At 42.5% G+C, this 21,960-nt stretch overlaps 1 protein-coding gene and 1 long non-coding RNA gene across 2 annotated transcripts in view; one reads left to right on the plus strand and one right to left on the minus strand.

Moving 5' to 3' along the window:
* The window catches only part of SORCS3 (sortilin related VPS10 domain containing receptor 3), a 750,118-nt gene that overhangs the window by 550,004 nt on the left and 178,154 nt on the right, over window positions 1-21,960 (minus strand). The window lies entirely within an intron of this gene.
* Window positions 8,023-20,562, plus strand: LOC128351629 (uncharacterized). The gene is made up of 3 exons (XR_008319920.1): window positions 8,023-8,079; window positions 16,680-16,809; window positions 20,448-20,562. It is a non-coding gene; the product is annotated as an uncharacterized LOC128351629 (long non-coding RNA).

The raw sequence follows: 21,960 nt of genomic DNA on the forward strand, positions 1-21,960 counted from the left end.
GATCTGAATTTCAGTATTGATCAAAGGAAACAAATATTCACCATCAAGGATTTTGAAAAGCAATCCATTTCAGGCTTACTATCTAGCTTACCTTACTCTTTCTCCAGAGACCAACAAATATACAAGGGTATATTTGTTATACCCTGTACACACTGCCAGACTGGCATTTTCTTCCTAAGTCTGCTGTAACAACGTCAGAATGATTGATGGATGGACAGTCTAGAGTTAACACTCACCTGCCTAATTAAGTCCTCCGCGGTGCTTTCTCTGTCAGTATAGGAAGGCGGCCAAGATAGGACTGAAATATGCACCACAACTAGCACACAAACTCATACTTGACACTTCAGTATAATTACCCATTCAACATATTATCTCCCTCAACCACAAACTCAGGAACACTCTCTGTCTCTATAAATAGCATGATGTGTGCTCTTTCACCCGCCTGCCCCCAAGACTGCATAGACACATTCCCCATTCTATCCATGAAAGCAGGTTTGAGCACAATGAAACATATACAATTATTTTTCAGATTCAATGTGAGTGTGTTTTGAAAATATTTATTTTAAAAAGCAATTGAATGGCTCATGCATGCAAAGAAAAAGTACCATAGAACAACTCAGATTGTTGCTGCCGGCTGACCAGAGGCAGGGGGCGGGATCAGTTGGGCATTTAGCAGCATTTTCAGATTTGGGAGTCAGCAGTTGAAGTTCTACACAGCATGGAGATTAGTGTTGTTACCTTCTGGCCTCTACAGATGCAACTGCTATTAAAAGCACATGGCAGTAGCCAATTTTATATCTTTAAAAAACCAGATTGTCAGCTTTAAGAACAATTCTTAGTTTACACTGGCTATACTGTCACACTGGCATGTAAAAACATCAGATTAACTACTGAGGATCCCCCATCTTCCTAGAATGCTACAACCTGAGAAAGCAGGAGATTCCGATCATTATGCTCTCTTTCTTTATTGCTCTCTTCTCCCATCCCTTATATAATGAGGGACCTTCATCTGGAGTCATCACTTCTCTGTTAAGTATTAATTCCCACCTACCAGGTACTCCTGAATGTTTTGTCCAGGAGGATAGCAACTCATAATGCCTGAATTGGATTGTCCAGAACATAGGGGAAATCAAGCTAAATTTGAGCACCCGAGCTTGCTGATCACAGAAATGCCCATCATGGTTATGGCGTTTGTATCTTCAGACAAATGTCACAGTAACCATGAAGAGTGTTGGTAGGCAGGTGACATGCCTACCAGGCAGGTGACATGTCAGGACTTCCAGCATGCTGTGGGACAGCTATATTCATACATAACTTGTTTTAATAGCATGTGAATAGAGTCCATGTAATCTGAGGACACTGGTTCAGCCACTGATTGACACCAATTGGTGGATTCAATTATTGACTAATTGAGAAAAGGGTATTGATTCAGTTCTGGTAACTCAGTTGATGATATAATGATGCTTTGGAAGTTGAACTCAGTCATATGCACATTGGAAAAAACCAAACTCCAGGTTCAACATTTGATCTATATTTTAATCTCAAATGTTTGTTGAATTCTGTACCCATATTTTTTTAAACTTAAATGTCAACACTGACCATCAACCAATAACTGGATTTAATACTGAGGTTCAGTGTTAGAAAATGCCTGTATCCACAAGTATGATCCAATTGTGGAGTTGGATCATACAATTTATCTGATTAAATATTATGTGCCAGCCCCAGCCCCAAATTTCTTAGAGAGTAACATGGTAATTGGAACAAAGGTAGCCTAGATCCAAACTTCTCTTGGTTGTCTCAGCCACACTCTACATTAACATGTTGTGTTTTGGAGCAGTCTGCTATCGAGCATATACCTTTCAGTTTTCATAAACCAATTTTCCCTTCAATCTTCTTGGAGTTTTTGAAGCAAGAACAATGTAATTGTGGTCTTGGTATAAGACACCTGAAATTACCTTGTCACAGAGAGTGAAGTATGGTACAAATACTTGTGTTAGCCACGAGGTACCACTTCAGCTGTGAAAGAGAGCTGGGTTTTCAAGGGAGAGGCTGAAAATCCACACCTACAAATCTGTATGGCTCCAGGAAAAGTCCTGTAGTTTTATTTAAAGAAAAGCCATGAAATGGATACTAGATCTTATCCATTGGAATTATACACAGCATCTGCCTCCAAAGCCAAGATGCATTTGTGCAAGAAATGTTACATATGACCCTGAAGAGTCCTGTTATTTTATGAAGCATGAAGGAAATGATTGAAGGGATCACAAATTGAGCATCCATGCAGAAGGCCACAGTTGTGATACTACTGGCCTATTGGGACAGACACCTGGATATTCTTTTTTGCTTTCCTAACAGGATTTGTTTGATTAGGATTCTTTCCTTGAACCACCCCCTGTCAACCCCCTCCCAACACACACACACACACACACACACACACACACACACACGGATTCAAAGGAAAGGGTAATAGAAGCTAAGAGCAGACTAAAACAAGGAGAATGAAGAGACAGAAAGTTGTAAGGTGGGGGATGCTGCATTTCTGGAGAATGTATTGGAGACTTAGGAAGAAATTGGGGTAAGCAGCAAGGTGGCCCAATTTGCAGATGACACCAAACTATTTAGGGTAGTGAAATCCAAAAGAGATTGTGAGGAGCTCCAAAAGGATCTCTCCAAACTGGGGGAGGGCACAACAAAATGGCAAATGTGGTTCAGTGTTAGCAAGTGTAAAGTGAAGCATATTGGGATAAAAACAACAACACCCAACTTCATTTACGGGGTCTGAGCTGTCAGTGACTGACCAGGAGAGGGATATTGGGGCCATGGTGGACAGCTCGTTGAAAGTGTTGACTCTATGTGTGGCAGATATGAAAAAGGCCAATTCCATGCTAGGGATCATTAGGAAGGGGATTGAAAATAAAACTGCTGATATTATAATGACCTTATACAAAACTATGGTGTGGCCACATTTGGAGTACTGCATGCAGTTCTGGTCATTATATCTTAAGAAGGACACTGTAGAACTAGAAAAGGTGCAGAAGAGGGCAACCAAGATGAGCACCTTCCTTACGAGGAAAGGCTACAACACCTGGGGCTTTTTAGTTTAGGAAAAAAGACCACCAAGAGGAGACTGCTAGAGGTTTATAAAGTCCATGGTGTGGATGCATGCATGGTGTGGAGAAATTTGATAGAAATGTTTCTCCCTCTCTCACAACACTAGAACCAGGGGTCATCCAATGAAACTGACTGCCATAAAATTTAGAACCAACAAAAGGAAGTATTTTTTCACACAACGCATAATCAAACTATGGAATTCTCTGCTACAAGATGTGGTGACAGCCAACAGCCTGGATGGCTTTAAGAAGGTTTTAGATACATTTATGGAGGGCAGGTCTTTCAATGGCTACTAGTCTGAGGGCTATAGGCCATCTCCAGCCTCAGAGGCAAGATGTCTCTAAATACCAGTTGCAGGGGAGTAGCAGTAGGAGAAAGTCCACCCCCTCAGCTCTTGCCTGTGGGCTTCCCAGAGGCATCTGGTGGGCCACGGTGTGATACATGATGCTGGATTAGATAGGATTTAGGCCTGATCCAGCAGGGCTGTTCTTATGTTCTTATGTAAGACCAACACAAGACAGGAATCATAATTAGAAAGAGAAAGGAGTCCATTGGGAGCACTTTTGTAAAGCTGCTCTCAGAGTGAGAGAGAGCAAAAGAAAGGGAGAACAACATAGAAGCCTATCTATTATTATTTAATTTGTTTATATAAAAGATTTCAATATTTTATATACATTTGGTCCCCAAGGCGGCTTATCAATATTTATGAACTCTTATGTACTGTGTTCTTAGGAAGCGCCTTATTGAGAAAGAGGTACAAATAAAGCTAATCATAATGGCTATATATAATGTACAATAAAGATAACCATAGGTATAATATAGAATGTCTATATATTGTGGCGGGGTATCATTGCTGAAAAAGCTTTGAATTCTGCATAACCAGAAAACCTAAATTCTGTGATAACAATTATGAACATTTGATACACTATTTAGATTTTTAAAATTTATCCCAGGTATAGGGCCTCAGAGGGTGATATCCTGTTCCAGACTGAGCAAAGGCCTCTGTCAACACAGACACTGAGGAGGCAGATGGACGTTGGACAACTCCAAAGCAAAAGGGAATCAGGACCTCAGATAGCTCAAAGCAGGTAACATGAGAGCTGGATACAACAGGCATGAGGTAGATGTTGCTTCAGCGCATGCTGGGATCTGACAGGTAGTTTTTATAACTGCTTCCCACCTCTCCTCTGAAGCAGGCTCTGTTGTTTAAAGGGGTTGCCCAGTTTCCTAAGGGCTGGCTCTGATGATGCTGCAGGAGCACTGCCTAGACTGGCAGGTCCTTATTGGACTCCCCAGAGGATGGGGGCAGGGCCATATCCTCAGGTATAGTGGCTCTGGCTCTGACTCCCTTGGTTCTCCTGCTGTGGGGATTTCCTGGGATTTGGGGTCTGGGTTACAGGATCTTCCCCTCATCTCATCCTACAGGCTGTCTACCTCATCTTCAAGTGGCAGGGGTCCCACAGATCTGGAGTCATGACAGATGTGGCAGGGGAAAAAATGCATAGGGCAGTAGTACTGTATGTATGTCGAGGACAAAACAAAACAAAAACAAAACAAAATAGAGGAAGAACATGATTGCATGGCAAATGCAAAAGTTCAGCATCCAACCTACTGAAGCGAAACTTAAATTTCTTGCTTGTTAGTTGACATTGGCCCAGATGATACTCAGCATTATGGCTCCTTAATGCTGCATCCATGGGCTGCTGCAGGCTTGGAACACAGCCCCGACACTTCTATGAATGATCAGTTGCACTAACAATGCTTCCACCATTTTCTCCACTGTAGCAAATGGGGGAAACTATACAAGCACTGTTAGCTCAATGATAAAATTATTGAACCAATGTAGGATGGGACAGGTTACAACACCTGGAAGCTCTTCTCACAATAAGTGAGAAGAGCTTCTGGTGGGTCTGTGAGGAGAGCGGGATTAGCCCACTCTGCCCGCAGATGATAAAATGTGTAGCTTCGGCCAGATCAGCCGCCCAGATGACTGCTGGTTCCATCACAGAGCCAATGGAGGCTGCAGGGATTGGGGGCTGTGTGGTCCTCAGAAGTCCCAATATGCCCCACATGAGCGTGTGGAGCATTCTGGGGGGACCCCCGATACTGGGAGGCTGCTTGTAGCCTCCCAGTTGGGGGTTTCCGCATGTGTTTCCGCACTCCACCACGGCACATGAGGAGGAAGACGAGGTTAACGGAGCGCCCACTCTGTTAACCTCGTTTAAGGGGGGGTGTTTTAGGCGAGCTAGCCGCCTTGGGGGTGCTGGGCTCGCCCATGGGCCTGGTAGTTCCCATGATCACTGAAAAGTGGGCTAAGTTCCCTTAGCCCACTTTCCAGCGATCATGGGAATAGCCTCTTTGTATTTCTGGGTTCAGAAATATAACTTTTAGGGATTCATGATGTTCACTTCAGATATAAGATGAGCAATATTACTTTCCCAAATTCTTCTCAAATTTCTATCCTGAGTCAGAGTATAATTTCATTCCTTCTCCCAGTCAGCTCCCAAACACCCACTCACAATACCCCAGACCCCTGCCCTTTCTTTTTGCTCCCATCCATTTACTTGAGTGCTGCTATACACAGCAGGATTGACCTGGTAAATGTAATGTTCTCATGAGTACTACATGTCACTAACCCTTGGAAACATTACAGTTACTAAGTCTACTTGCACCTGGCATCCTGCATAGTGATACACCATTGCTGGAAGAGATAAATACCTACCAACCTCTTTCCCTCTTGCTGTCACTAGAACATCAGCAGCCTAATAAGTAGGTTGTGGGATAGGGGAGAGTGTTTGAAGGATCATAGGTAGAGTTGAGTAGAAGGGTGAGGATCAGACATCTGTGTTCTCAGTTGGTGATGAGCCAGACTGTTTTTGAGTTTGGGGAGATTTCACTCAGCTTAATCTGAATGAATGCAATTCAATCCCAGTGGAGCCCTGGGATCCATCCCTCCTTTCCTATGGACCTGATGATATGAAGGTGCATAAGAAAACAAAGGGGTGTGGCTTGATTGGCATGTGGCTTACTGAACTGTATGCTCTCCTCTGCCAAGACTAGTTTCAGACAATTGTGTCATTAGCAAAGAAGTCAGTGCTGTCAGATATACAGCCCTTCACCAATTGCTGTGGTATAAATGCAATTTATGTGGATTGTAATGTAGTCAATTTATCCTCATAAAGAAAAGTGAAATCATAACTCACTGGACAGGTTCTGGTTTTTAGTGTCATCTGCAGTGACAAATTAAAAAGATAGCACAAGTTCTTGTACAAGACTTTAAATTTCTACCTAACATGAGTTTAGAGAGGCACAAACCCTGGTACAATAGTCGCCATGGCCAGCATAAAAGTACCTTTACGCAGAAACTCTACTTTCATAGAACCCTGGGGTCTGGTTCAGTGTGACAAAGAATACTGGTGCATTTCTGGGCTGTCTGAGCCACTCTTCCTATGGTTTGGCAGCAGCTACAGCACAAAATCCAGGATACTGTAGTGGCAGAATTCAGACGACATGCATGCTGCTGCCTTTAAACCTCAGGCTGGAGCAGCCAAACTCACTACATATTGAAGGTTCAAATTACGGTTTCGACTCAAAAACCTCTGATTGCTTTTGTGATGAAACTGCAGTTTTGCATATTTGGATGACCACAAGATGGAACCTCTGGCTTGCCCACCATTATGTGAGTATTATGGCATTATGTGTGAAGGTGATCAGTCTTTGTAGACAATGCTGAGCTGGATGGACTTAGTGGTCTGACTTGGTATAAGGCAGCTTCTTATGCTCCTATGCGCCTCTCTTGATTATTTGCTCAAAAGCTCATGTCTTCACTATGCTGTTACAGGGAAAGTTACAAATTATACAACATGATAAAGCAGAAAAGCATAAGTAGCTGAGCTTGCAGCCGTTCTTGTTTTTCATCATATCCATGTCATTAAAATCTCAACAAAAGAAACCTAATTTTCCTAACAAAGAATATAATGAAGCTCAGAGATGGAATCATATTAATCCATAATTATAACAAGGAAGACAAACTATTGCTTTTTCAAACACATTCTCATTACCTATTTGCAAGTGTAATTTTGTGTTCCTTCACTTCCTCCACTCCAGCTTCCTCCCTTTCCATCCCATGCTATAACTTTACCAAAGAACAGATAAGCCACATCCGCATGTAATGTGAAACTGGAGTTGAAGGGACCAGAGGTTGCCAAACCTGAATGTCCAAATGCAGGACAGCCCCTCCAGACTTCAGTTCCATGCGGCGAGTGATCCGAGGTTCCACTCTCCTGACTCCAATTTGAACCCTTGGGTTGTAGTGAGTTTCTCCACTCTGACCCGAGGTTTAATGCAGCATGCGTAACGTCCAAAAAATGAACTGCAGGCTGTGTTTCCTCTAATTGGAGTTGAGAGAGGAAGCTCCTCCCTCTCTCTGGCTGTGATTGGCTGTGTGGACTGACCTTCATGAAAGGAAGAAACCTGCACATTCAGTTCCCCCTGCTCTTCATTACGTCCGAATTTGGACAGGAGAGTGGGGTTGGGGAGGGGAATGGAACCACGGGTCCATTGGACCTGCAGTTCTGTGTTATGTGAGAATAAGGTCATAAGGTGTTCAAGGAGAAATCATTTCTTCCAGACCCTTAACCTTGACAGAGCTCTTTTTAAGGTCAAATAAAATTGATGGCTTATTATCAGAGATGCACACATGTAGAGGATCTGAAAAGCTGCAGCCTAAAAACCCAACCCTAGTTATTTATAATTGTGTAGTACAATTCAGGACAATTTGGATAATTTTACTTCACTGGTATCCTTTATGTTAATAAGAACATTTAATTCCTTTTTCCTTTTGCAAGATTTTAACTTTGGCTCAACTTTTGTGTTTTTGATGTAGGCTGAGGAAGGAGGTTGTGAACCAAAAACTTGCTGATCAATGAAGTGTGAAGACAGATGAACAGAAACTAAGCTTGGGTTCACGTTAGTACCTTTGCACACACTGGGCTACATGCTGATGCACAACCCACTTGCCTTTTAGAATAGACAAACAGCAGTTCCTCATATCAGTGGGTCTGTCAGTGGGTATTAGCCATGTAGTTGCAAATTAAGCCTCCATAGTCTAATAATATTTCTGGTGGGAAAGTCTGGATAATATATTGAGGAGTGTATGGTGTGAAAGCTGGGAACCTGGTTTTTAAATATATTTTCAAAATGAATGGGCTGACATCTTCAGCAACAGTTTGCAGGCACTGCGTGCAAAGCACTTCCACAGCATTTATTAATTCTAGGATCAGACTGTGTGGGAAGGGGCAGGATTTCCCCCAGAAGCACTATCACTGCTTTTTGGACGGAAGGAGGGAGAGGGAGAGGGAGAGGGAGAGGGAGAGGAAGAGAGAGAGAGAGAGAGAGAGAGAGAGAGAGAGAGAGAGAGAGAGAGAGAGAGAGATGCATTACTCCAAACCAGATAATTTCATATAGTACTAAAGCACCAGCCTGCCCTGTTCCCCTCAACACAGAACAGTCATGCTGTTGATACCACCTATACTTGCAATAAATTTGCAGAAAGAATTTTTGTCTTGGCTGTCTTGGCTGATCGGGGAAGGAGGACAATGGTAATAGAAAAGGAGCTCATCTGAATCCCACTTGGTTTATGAGCATTTTTGCTTCTCTTTATGGAAAGCAGTAAATCACAATGACTTTAAGGATCAAAACCTCAGGGAAAGCTTCTGACTTTTGACGGTGGACAGGATTTTCAAATAGAGCTGACAAGATTAGAGGGGAAGAGGCAAACAGGCAGAAATATGAGACTATTGGTGCTCCAAGAGAAGAGCTCCCATGTTAAATTAGAAAAATGAAGGGAAGAAACCTCTCTGCTAGTTGTGAATATTATTGAACTGAGTTTCAACAGCATGTGCAGACTCGTGGTAGAGAACCTTCACTGTACCAATTCAGGATATAATTGGTTCAAAAAAGTGCTAGTTTCATTTACATAAATTAGGTCATTGATAGCTATTAACTAAGACCAGGGGTGTAGCTAAGAGAGAGGGGGCCCATGTTTGCCCCTCTCCCCGGCGGACCCTTGGAGTGAGGGAGATAATGAAGAAAATTGGGAGGGGTGGACCTGGGGGCCCCTCAGGAGCTCGGGGGGGTACTTTTTCTTTGGACCCATTTGCTCAATTATAGCTACACCCCTGACTAAGATACTCAAAATATTGTTCTTCTTGCTGAGTTTCCTTCAGTGTTAATCTGGCAGCCAGACCCATTGACAAGGGAGGATAATAAATGCATCATGCTTCTCTACTGATAATGTCTTCTCGGTGGCTCTACACATGGCCAACCAACATCATGTCTAAATCAGACCTGAGGCTTCTTCCAGGATAGTGTTAGTGTTTAAAAGAACTTCATATAGAAACAGACTCTCACACACACAACCCTAGAGAGGAAGAATAAATTTCTTACTAAATAAATACTCCAATGATTTATATTGAACTGCTCTGTAGCTTTTTCAGCTCTGTGGTGTCCAAGTAGCATGACATTGATGAAAGAAGTCACAGACACCCCATCTGAGCCTTCAGCTATTAGCAGAACAACATCTTGTATTAGCTGGCGGCAATATTTAGGACTCTATGGATGCTGGGTTTCCACAGTCCTTGTCTCATTCTAATAAAAAGAGTTCATTCAGAATTGGGTCTCTTTTATGAGTTTCTTTTCTTCACTGGAGAGATGAAAGATAAATCATAATGAAAACTAGAATCATTTAAGAATCACAGGCCCCTAGAAAATCTCCTGGCTTTAGACAGTGAGAAAATTTGAAAAGAGCCAGCCGCCTTGGTCTGTCAGACAAACAACTAGAAATATGACAAGGTCTGTGTGTCAAGAGTATAAAGAGCAGTTTAAACTGAAAGAATAAATACAGTCAGCTTCTCTGAACATTCTAAAACTTATTCCACCTTTGGTTTCCTTGTGAAGATGATTGCATTAGGAGCCGTGTTCTATATAGTGGGATGTTTGATAAGAGAACACCTTTGTGTTCCCGCAACTGAAATCCCTCTGCTTTCGAGAACGCCCTCTCTGCATAAGAGAACAGTGGCCAACTTCCATAGTATGGAACCACTTATGGAATGAGCCCTATTGCACTAGCTCAGTAGGATGAAATTTCCCATTGAAATAAATGAGGCATGCCACTGTAGCACAACACTAGTATGGAATGCAAGGTCCAGAATTAGCAGTGCTAGCTTGGGCAACAGTTTTGAGCTAGTGCAATGTCATTCCATAAGCAGTTCATTATCAGCCACCATCTTCAGTGACTTGGCTCCTCTTATTCCTTGTCCATGGTCCATCTTGCACTTAAGGGTCAGTTCACAAATCTTTTCTCACACAGAGATAAATCTGCTGCATGTATCAGATTCCTAATGCAAGTATCTAGGGTTAAAGAGACATCTCTGCCCTTCAGCCATCATCATCATCATCATCATCATCATCGTTATTGTTTACACAGTCAGACAGGTGTTATTGATTGGTTTGTTTTATCCAGACATCGAGTCCTTCCCAAGGACCTGGGATGGATGAATTTTATCATCAATGTTGTTGCTGTTATTATTATAGATATCATTGCAGATAGTCTGTTCCCAGTAATGTTGCTTTTTGTAATTGGCTGATGGTGATTTCTGTGGCCCCTATGGTGTTGAGGTACTCTTCAAGTTGTTTTGGAATTGCACCTAGGGCGCCAATTACCACTGGGATGATTTTGGTCTTCTTCTACCACAGCCTTTCAATTTCAATTTGTAGATCTTTGTATTTTGTTATTTTTTCTATTTCTTTTTCTTCTATTCTGCTATCCCCTGGTATTGCTATGTCAATTATTTTAACTTGTTTTTCATTATTATTATTATTATTATTATTATTATTATTATTATTATTTATTCAATTTCTATACCGCCCACCCAAAAATGGCTCAGGGCGGTTTACATAGAGAAATAATAAATAAATAAGATGGCTCCCTGTCCCCAAGGGCTCACAATCTAAAAGGAGACATAAGATAGCCACTAGCAACAGTCACTGGAAGTACTGTGCTGGGGGTGGATAGGGCCAGTTACTCTCCCCCTGCTAAATAAAGAGAATCACCATTATGAGGAATACATTTTTCTGACATGGAGATCAATCTGTAGGTTAGAAAATGGAAAGTGAAACTGATCTAGGGCACCACATCAGTCACTGGATTTTAAAAAATCTTACTCCTTTTCCCAGATGAATTTTTTTGTTTCTCTTGCTCTCCAGAGTGTTTGCTAAAGGTTCAGAGCAGCCAGCTGTGTATCTCACATTGTAGAGAGCACTATCACTCTCAGAATGTTGTTTAGTTACATTCAGCACCATGAACTAGAGGATAATTACAGATTAATTTTAAATGTTGGATGACATGATGCGTAATAGGGATGTGCCTGGACCGGTCCGGAGGCCATTCTAAAGGCCTCCAGACCGGTCCGGACCAGTCCGGACCTGGGCAGTTCGGTTCAGGTGGGGGGGGTGGCTTTAAGAGCAGGGGGAGCGTTTACTTACCCCTCCCGCCGCTTTCCTGCTCTGGCGCCCGCAATTTTAGTAGTAATTGGGGCGGCAGGATACCTCCCTGCCGCCCCTTCCCCCGTTTCGCTGTGAAAAGCTCCCAGGAGTCCTCTGCGCGCGCGCGCACGTCACAGAGACGGGACTCCTGGGAGCTTTTCATAGCAAAAGGGGGGAAGGGGTGGCAGGAAGGTATCTTGCCACCCCAATTACTACTAAAATTACTGGCACCAGAGCGGGAAAGCGGCGGGAAGGGTAAGTAAACCCTCCCTCCCACTCTTAAAGCAACCCCCCACCCCAGTGCCGGACCGCAGTTTGGCGGTTCCGTGCACACCCCTAATGCGTAGTGGGACAGTAGCACTGCACACCACGTTGGGGCTGTTGGAGACTCATAAGACAGCCCTGAGGCTGTCAGGAACCAGCTGTAGTGCAATCAGCACAACTGCTCTTACTCCCATTGTTGTGAATGGGAGTAAGTGCTGTTGTGCTGATTGCACTACAGCTGGTTCCCCACAGAATTGGGACAGCCTTATGAGACTACAACAGCCCCAACATGGTGTGTGGTGATGCTGTACCACTACGCGTTGTTGTGAATGCATTGTTGTGAATGGGAGTAACTGATTGTGCAACCATTAATTCCCTGCAGTGTTAGGGCTGCCTTACGAGTCTACAACAGCCCCAATGCAAGGCACAGCAGTGCCATACTGCTAGGCATCATGTCAATCATTATCATTTGAATCTTAGACTAATTATAATGGCATCTGGATATGCTTCTCTATGTAGGATTGCAAGACATCAATTAATTTTTAGTCCAACCATTTGCACAAAGCAGCTGATGAAACTGCTGGTAATGGCACCAAAATTTGGAATTGTGGGTATGCTGTTGGGTTGACCACTTGCCTCCAGTTATTTTCTGAAGACAGAAAATGGACAACTGGACATAACATCTACTGCTTAACATCTAGAGCACTAATCATACTAATGAGACTATTTCATTGATTTTGGCTGTGGTAGCTCCTCCTATATTTTGTATTAGACTCTGAAGTGTTGTGAGGAACAATACATTTCCCCGCTACGTTCAGCCAATTCCAATAAAAACACAAGCTAGGTTTGTGGCTGGGACACATTTTCTAGAGAACAACAAAAGGTTCAGAGATGAGCTTCCATTGGCAAATTCATGCATTAAGGGGCAGAGTATACGAACACTATTAACACAGTTTCCACATATCTATATCAAGGCTGCCATAAGGAATAAGTAGAACATCTGTTTCCTCCTTTCCCAAAGGAAATATAGAAGTGGCACTGAATTCAGCATTTAAAATCCACCTGTGAATATACTGAAGCAAATTCTAAAGTGGATGTATGAAAGGAAATGTCTGGAGTCAAATAATAGTTTTGGAGCCAGACATGACCTTCAGCATCTGTGTGCTAAAATTTTACCTTTGAAATCCAACAGCAAATTTAGCATAGAATCTCCAACAGCTACATCGAGTCATGAGGACTCCTCTCTCCAGTTCTCATCTTGATACAAAGATGTTGAAACAAAATCAAAACTTGATGTCAGAATTTGAATTCTAAAGTCCCATCAAGCTGCTGATATGTGGATTCCACCACCTCTCACTTTGATGAGAGGAGAAATATTTAAATAAAGACGGAATACTTTTAGTTTGAAAGAAAAAAGCATTGTTCAATAAAACAAACTGGCCAACATGATGGGCAATGTTCCATTGAGGTACGGGACCCACTGGGGCTGCTGCCCAACCTCAAAGGCAGGCCTGACAGTGTGACAAAGAGTGTGGAAAGACTTGAAAAGTGCTTCCAGGGGCAACAGCATGGCACTCTTTACATTGTTTCCAATAGCTGACATCCTGACTAAATTATTCAACAGCACTACTAAGGAGTTTCTCTAATGAATTATTCAGTTTCAATGGGATAGGGGTTCTCAACCTGTGGCACTCCAGATGTTGCAGAACTACAACTCTCATCAACCCCAGCCACAATAAATTGTAACTGAGGATGATGTGACTTGTAGTTCAACAACATCTGGAGTAACACAGGTTGGAAGCCCCTGCAAATAGAGCATCCTCTAATAAATTTATTCAGGATGTCAGCCATTGTCTAAGAAAATCATTTAATTCTCTCATCTATAACTCAGCTCTCATTATACACAATCTCTTTTGCTCTCATTATAAAATAATGAACAAACATCTGGCAAGGGATTGATGACCTTGGAAATCTCTTCTAGCTCTGAGCTTCAGTGCAACATTTAGGCTCACCATAATTCTAGCAATACACTTAGACTTCCATTTCAACACACTGTGATCCGTTATGAAGCCAATAAGAAAACGGACCCTTCCGTGAGTAGGCCTCACAGGTATCTCCTGCTGAATTCCTGCAATTCTGCCAAGATCAATGCTGAGTTATCAGTTCTGATGATCCTCTAGGAAAGAAGATGTAATTCTGTATCTTTGTTCATGGACTAGCTACCAGACCAGTGCTACTGCTTTAGAACTGGGAGAATTTCAATGGTATTGGAGCCCATTCACAAACTTATTATTGAATTATCACTAAACTATCCACTGTTCCTTTTTCCTGAAAATAAAAGCATTGCATCAACATGTTGCACTGAAAACATATTATTTCTTTCCCATGGTGGCAGCTTAATGTCTCCACAGATAGTATAAAATATAAGATCATGTACATTTGCCATATGAGGAAAAGCTAAAGCATTTGGGGATTTCTAGTTTAGAAAAAAGACAACTGGGGGATATGACAGGAGTTTATAAAAGTATGCATGGTATGGAGAAAACAGAAGTTTTTTCCACTTTCTCGTAATAGAAACCTATGTCAATAGAAATCAGATAAATTGATGAGTAGCAAGTTCAGGACATTCAAAAGAAAATGAACTTTAGAACTTATTCACACAATGCACCCTTATGGAAATCATAGGAAACCATGTTTGTCCATTGGAAAAATCCAGATGTCACAACTAATAATACCAACCAAAATGCTGGTCTTAAGCAGGTCTTAAATTCTTAAGCAAGCTATTATATTATCCAGAACTCTTCATCAGGCTGGATGTTAAGCAAAGAAAAACAGGGTGGGAGAGTGAGGGAGTTGCCCCAATCCTCCCCACCCCTTTAATATCCAGTCTACTTTAGAATTCTGAATAAGCTGAAAATTGATTCTAATAAATAAATTATTAGGTGTGGCTTTTGAATTTAACTTATGGAATTGCAGCTACCAAATGTGAAGGTGGCTTTTGGGTTAGATGGCTTTCAAATGGGACTAGATAGATTCCTAATCCTTACAACACTGGGCTTCCCTGGCTCCACCTCTATGGACTTATGGGTGTGTAGAAGAGGTACTAAGTATGAGCATGACCAGCTGACTCTGCAGCATCTTTCTTCCCCCAATGCTAAGGGCTTGTTACCTTCCTAAAATCTGATCATTATGAAATGAAATCAAGATGAATCAAACACATTTTGCTGTTAGGGATGTGTGAACTGGTTCAATTTGAACTACGGTTCAGATTGAACCAGCCTGGTTCAGCCGGTCCAAGTTCAAATCAGACCCCCACCCACCAAAGGGAGGTGCCGGTCCAGGTGCAAACCAGGCTGGCCCAGGTTATAAAAGAACTGGTCCAAAAAAGTTCATGGAGATATAGATATAGATATAGATATAGATATAGATATAGATATAGATATAGATATAGATATAGATATAGATATAGATATAGATATAGATATAGATATAGATATAGATATAGATATAGATATAGATATAGATATATAGGGGAATCAGATGAGGATTTCTCCTTACAAGTAAAGGGGCATTCCCTATCCTAAGGCCGGGCGAGGCAGAGAAAATATACTCTGTACCTTATCTGGGGCAGTGGCAGAGGCATCCTCCAAGCCCACCGCTGGCCTCCTGAAAGACAGCCTGGGCCAGCTGCGGCCCAGTTCAGGCCACTATGCATGTGTGGAGGCCATTGGTGCCACCACATGACTTGCATGGTGATGCAAATGGCATGCACGGAGGTTTTGAAAATGTCCTCCATGCATGTGCAGAGGCCTGAACCAGGCCACAGCTGGCCTGGGCTGTTCTTCAGGAGCCCGGAGTGGGGCTTGTAGGAGTCCCCACCTCCCCCCCCCCCGCCACCACCAAGGTCTCCGCCACCTCCGCCTCTCTCGCTCCCCCTCCCACCTTAGGATAGGGTATGTCAGATTCCTCGCCAGATTCCTCTTTACAAGTATTTCCCTGAACCAACCCACAAACCAGTTCAGCCCAATTTGATGGCCAAACTGGGTGGAACTGAGTTCAATAGCTGAACTGGGCCAGGTTGATTTGAATCCAGTCCAGATTCAAACTGAACCAGCAAAACCGGTTCTATGCACACCCCTATATATTATTCAGATGCTCTTCTTTTGAAGTTTAACTCTAGCTGCAAAACCAAAATTGAACTTCATTGTTGTCTCTAGATAATTGATAATGTAAACATTCCCAATAAATGGCAGAGAAAATGGTGACAAACTTCTAGCGAAATGGTGTGTCAATCTTCATTGTAATGTCAGTCTTTTCCCCTCTCTACTGTGAAGGCAGAAAGTATATGTGTATGTGCAAGAAGGGGGATACAATTCTTCCCTTCCACTTGGCTGCCTTGAATACTCCACTCCAATAACTTTCCTTTAATTCCTCAACATAGGATAGCCATTTCATCATTCACCATCAGAGACTTCGTTTAACCAAAAGACTTAGTTTCCTTGACATTTCATGTCTTGGGTCAGTACTCTGAAATCTGCTCTGAATCAAGAAGGATTTTCTTGGGCTCACAGAGTCTAGGGCTCATGCTTCTAATTTCCTTGCTTGCAACAGTCTGCAGTAGATTCTTTCCATTTTCAATTCATTTCTCTTGCTTTCCTTTTTTCATTTTCATGCCCAGAGTGCAACACTGCTTCTAGAAGTCAAAATAACTTGTTAGAGTCAATGGAAAAGCTGTAGGCTTAACTGTCACTCTTTCATAGGTCTGCATTTACTGGCCATCAGAAGTGAGAGCCATCAAGGACTTGTCCAAATAATCTACAGCTAAAGAGACTATTTGCACCAGAAGGAGCTGCATTCCTGATGGAAACCATTTACAACATTTAAAATGAAGTAAATAGTTAACTGAATATTACCGTTAATAATAAAATCAAGGAAATTAGCTTTTAAGTGCCACTTTCTTTACAATGGTCCTACATTTCCTGCAGATTGAGAGTGTTGATGTAGAAGTCAACCGGGAAGCAAGAAATGTGCATTACTGGATGTCAGAAAGCTACTAAAACAAAGTGCATTGCTAAATACTTAAAATATATGGGATCCGGACCTACAGCTCTCCTTTTGATGATTACACTCATAAGAATAGCCCTGCTGGATCAGGCCCAAGGCCTATCTAGTCTAGCATCCTGTTTTGCACAGTGGTCCACCAGATGCCTCTGGGAAGCCCATAGGCAAGAGCTGAAGGTGTGCCCTGTCTCCTGCTATTGCTCCCCTGCAATTGGTATTAGGAGGTACTCACCTCTTAGGCCGGAGGTGGCCTATAGCCCTCCGACTAGTAGGCATTGATAGACCTCTCCTCCATGAAGTTATCCAACCCCCAACCCCCTTAAAGCCATCCAGGCTGTTGGCTGTCACCACATCTTGTAGCAGATAATTCCACAAGTTGATTATGTGCTGTGTGAAAAAAAACTTCCTTTTGTTGGTCCTAAATTTCTTGGCCTTTCTATAGTTTATATCCTTTCTATAGTTTATATCCAGGTATAACAGTGTCCCACTGGTTCTTACTGTTCCACTATGTTTCTGCTATGCCCACTATATCTATGTTTTCATTAGCAACCACGCACTCTAACTTGCCCCTCTTGGGTTGGAGGCTTCTGGCACTGGCTTATAAGCCCCTATACCCTGAATCTCTTACCTGGTGTGAGCTTTCTTATGGCCATTTGATCTCTTTGATTGGCTAGCACAACCTTCGGTCTGCTCTTTATCTGGTTCTACTCTGTCCCTTCCTGGTTTATGTATTAAAAAAAAATTTAAAAAATTAATTTGCATTTTCAAATTTAGTATTATAATACATCGTCATCTATGAAGGTGGAAGCAGCAGAGAGCTAGGTGAGGTTATTAGCTCTCTCCCATGCTCTGTGAAGGTGCCTCCACTGCTGCACTTCCTTTCTGGAAGAGGTCAAGGAGGAGGGAGATGCCTGATGAGATTTGGGGTTCTGAGCAATTCATTGGGAGCCCATGCCCTATGGGCCACTCCCTAATGATGACCCTGATTAAAAGTGCCGGATTTTGCAAGGGTAGCAATTCCATCCAAACCCTATGGGTTTTGTCAACCAGAAAAATCAAAGAACATTTTTGTGGTTGACCAAACCCATAGGGTTTGGATGGAATTTCTAGCCTTGCAAAATGGGTATTGCTACCCTTGCAAAATAGTGTGCCCTGGGACAGGCACACTATGAAACAGTGGCTTACACACCATGCAGAAGCTCACTGATCTAACAGCAGTAGGCCCATGCTGCTTCTATCTGGCTCAAATCCAAATGTGTGCTGCTGGAGTGGCTCTGTGGCTGCTGAAAATAGCATCAGCATGGAAGCTATTTTTAGCAACCATGGGCCCACTTCAGCAACATGCATGCAGGTTTGAGACAGACAAAGCCAGCATGAGTGCCCCACTGTTAGATTGGGAATATAAATATTTCAAGCAGCAGCAGCAGCAACAGCTGACCCCTGCAAAGTATGTAAACCACTGTAGTGTTCTCTTCCTTTTGCTCTCTATTAAAAAGGAACCCGGAATAAAACTTTAGACCCCATCCCAGAGAAGCATCTAAGAGTGAACCTTCATTTAAGAGTGAAGGTTGTGATGTCTCTGTCTCTGTCTTTGGACCTCACACACTGTCCTGAAATCAACATTACTGATAGATTGCTATGATCTGCAGGCAATCATGAAAGTGGATATATCAGTGATGTCTACAGCAAAAAGATTTGGATTTAGGTATGAGTGGGCAACTTGACCACATTCCAAAAATGTATCTGACCCATGCATGACAGTTAGCAATTTAATGCTTCAGAAGGTATGAAGCAAGAGATTGACACACACAAAGGCAATCAGACACTCTCACTAGGCTCTTCCAGACAACGATATATTCTAACTTCAACATTAATTGCAGCAATAAATAACATGAGAAATCCATATGGTTTTCAGGGATGTTGTGTAATATTCTTAGCATCATCTACTGACAAATTGTGAACTCTGCATTTTCAGACTCCTTTTATTCTAACTTGGGGGAGAAACACACAATTTATTCATGGATTGCTGCAGATTGCCAGCAGATGTTACTAAGAATATTGTGCAATGTCCTTGTACATTGTGTGGATTTCTTTTTTTATTTATTATTATAGTTAGCACTGAACTTGGAATATCTTACCATCTGGAAGAGTCCACTGTTTAGAGAAATGAGAGAATGAAGAGATACCTACCTCCCATGCAGATTGTTTAATCTATGTTATTGATAGACTACATCTGCAGCAATACCTCTTGTAAATCCAATGAAGGAGAAACCTAAAGGAAAGGCTCATACTCAACCAGAAAATAAACGCCATCTCAGCCCAAATAGGGGATAGAAATAGGGGATAGAAATAGGGGATCCATCTACTTCAGTATTGTCTGCACACTGTCTGAGGCTAGTCTCATGATCAGTGAGACTCCCCAAAATGGGGTTTGGGGGGAAATGGGCTTAGCAGCGGCTGCCCACACAACTGCTGGATCCGTCACGGAGCCAGCCGGGGCTGGGGAGTTTGGGGGCCGCGCGGCCACCAGAAGGTCCAGCATGCTCTGCGCAGGGCATGCTGGAGAGACCCTCGAGCCGGGAGGCTGCTTTTCAGCCTCTCGGTTGGGGGTCTACTCGTGAGTAGCCGCTATGGAGCCGAGCTACGGCTACTCATGATTTTAAAAAAGCGGGTTTGCAGAGCGCTCGCTAAGCGGGCTAGCCACTTTTAAGCCACCAGGCTCGCCTGCAAGCCCGGTGGTTTACACGAGCATGGGAATAGCCTCATGGGTTCATATGTTTGCTAGTAAAATGGCCTCATGCTAGCCTCATGTCTGTGGGAATAGCCTCATGGTTTCATACTTTTGCTAGTAAAATGGGCTTGCAGTTTGCAAACATTCACCCTGTACCCCAAAGTGACCATGCACTCACCCCTTTCTAGCTGCTGTGCAGACGGGTTTAAGGCTATACTTATGACACATGACACCACTCACGGAGGTCTGCAGGGTGCCTTCCCAGCAGACAATCGGTAGCATCATTCCCTTTGCCATGCCATGCACCCACTGGGAGCAGGAGAACTCCCCCTTCCGGCATCCCTGGGTGCCCTGGGGCATGAGTGCAGCAGGGCCTGAGAGCAGGCAGTGCGCTTGGCATGGCTGCTCCTTCCCCCCAGTTCGCTGCTGGAAATGGTGGCAGGCTAAGGGTAGCCATTTGACCTGGTGGCAATCGTGCACATGATCGCTGGCCGCAATTAAGTGTACCACAAGTTTGCTTTAGCTCGGCTAAATGGCAGGTTAAAAACTGGGGCTAGGCGTGGGGGCCGTACTGGGATAACCTGGATCCCGGCACTTTACACACGCAGCCTAATCCCAGGCTAGGCTGCCCTAGCCTAGGTTAGGCTGCATGTGTGAACAGCCTCTTTCTGTGTTTAGAAAAATGTATTTATATCTCCAGCACTTAAAGCTTTCTCATGTTTTCTTATTTCTCAAGCAATTTTCATGGAAACACAACATGGATTGAAATGTAGTGAATTGGAAAAATATAGTTTGTTCACTTTGTCGTCATTCTGTGAAAGTCTGGATTTCTTTTCTATAAAAGTACCTGAGAAAACTGCCAAGGTTTGTCCTGTGCTTTTCCAATTGGGTAGTTTTTCCTCATTTTCTGAGAAATTAAGGAATTTCTCCACAGTTTTGATTTTTCTGGTGGCCTGGGAGAGATCCGGAAACTACCTATAAAATTGCATGATTCTGTCTTTTATGGTTTGGTATGGGAGTTTCATGTTAGCAGGTAAGTGAATCAGCAACTTTATACTGTATATATAGCAGTTTTATATTTATAGATGCACTTCTTGGCCTGGTGACATGCGTGAAGGAACCTTTATACATGATGAAGTAGAACAAATATATAAGTTGTTTAATGAGTCAATGTTTGATCATCTTTGTCATCTACCTCTATAACCCTTAATATTAAATAACTCACTGTTAAGATATTTAGAAGGTAGAATAAATTCTCTGCCACTCAGGACGATATTAATCAGACTATTCTTCACAATAGTGAAGAAACTGTGTGGCTATAGACTCATAGTGCCATATATGGAGGTCTTGCCCTAAAATCAAATTTGGCCATGGATTATTCAATTCATAGAAACTATTACTGGATACACTATTAAATTGGAGCTGATAGAAGTTATTTCATAAAATAGAGACGACTTATTTACCACATCTGTAAGAAGAGACTTGATCTCTAGTAGCGCTTAAGTGCTTGGCAACAGCTAGATGGATATGAACCAAATTTCCATCTATACCAGAATGGTTTGAAAATGCTGGTTGATTATGGTGCTTGACAAAAACTGAACTCAAATTAAATGCAATATGGATACCAAATATAAAGACTATTTTGGAGGAAATGACTCCTGGATAATGTCACAGATGCTGGAAAAGAAATACATACTAGACCAGAATGACTTAGTGGGTGGGTGGTATGTGTGTTCATACTGTAATATTAAAGTAATGGAATTGCTTGCCTGTCACCTGTGACTGAAAATCAAAATATATTTTAACTCTGATATAAATTATATCACCTTCTAAAGAAATATGGCAGCTGAATGAACCTATGGAGGTTATTTTATATTTGTTGTGTTATTGATACTTATATTATAAAAGGCATTTCCCCCCAAATGCCATCTAGTTCAGTCTCCTGCCCAAAAGGCAGCACCATCCATCCACCAGTCCCCAGAAATTAATCTGTGCAATTCAAATTCGTGTGTGTGTGTGTGTGTGTGTGTGTGTGTGTGTGTGTGTGTGTGTGTCACAGAGGGAGATAGAGCATGAGCACCACTGGAGAGATGTTTTATAGCTCCAGATGAGTCATTCAAGGTAGCCAAATCATATGCTACTGGGAAATCAAAAATACTGGTGCCATCACCTCTCTCCAGTCTTGACACAATGCTGGCTCCAGAAATACGACCCCACACCACCAAACACATGTTAGAAATGTATGAGTT

Source organism: Hemicordylus capensis, chromosome 3 (assembly GCF_027244095.1).
Source record: "Hemicordylus capensis ecotype Gifberg chromosome 3, rHemCap1.1.pri, whole genome shotgun sequence".
NCBI lineage: Eukaryota > Metazoa > Chordata > Lepidosauria > Squamata > Cordylidae > Hemicordylus > Hemicordylus capensis.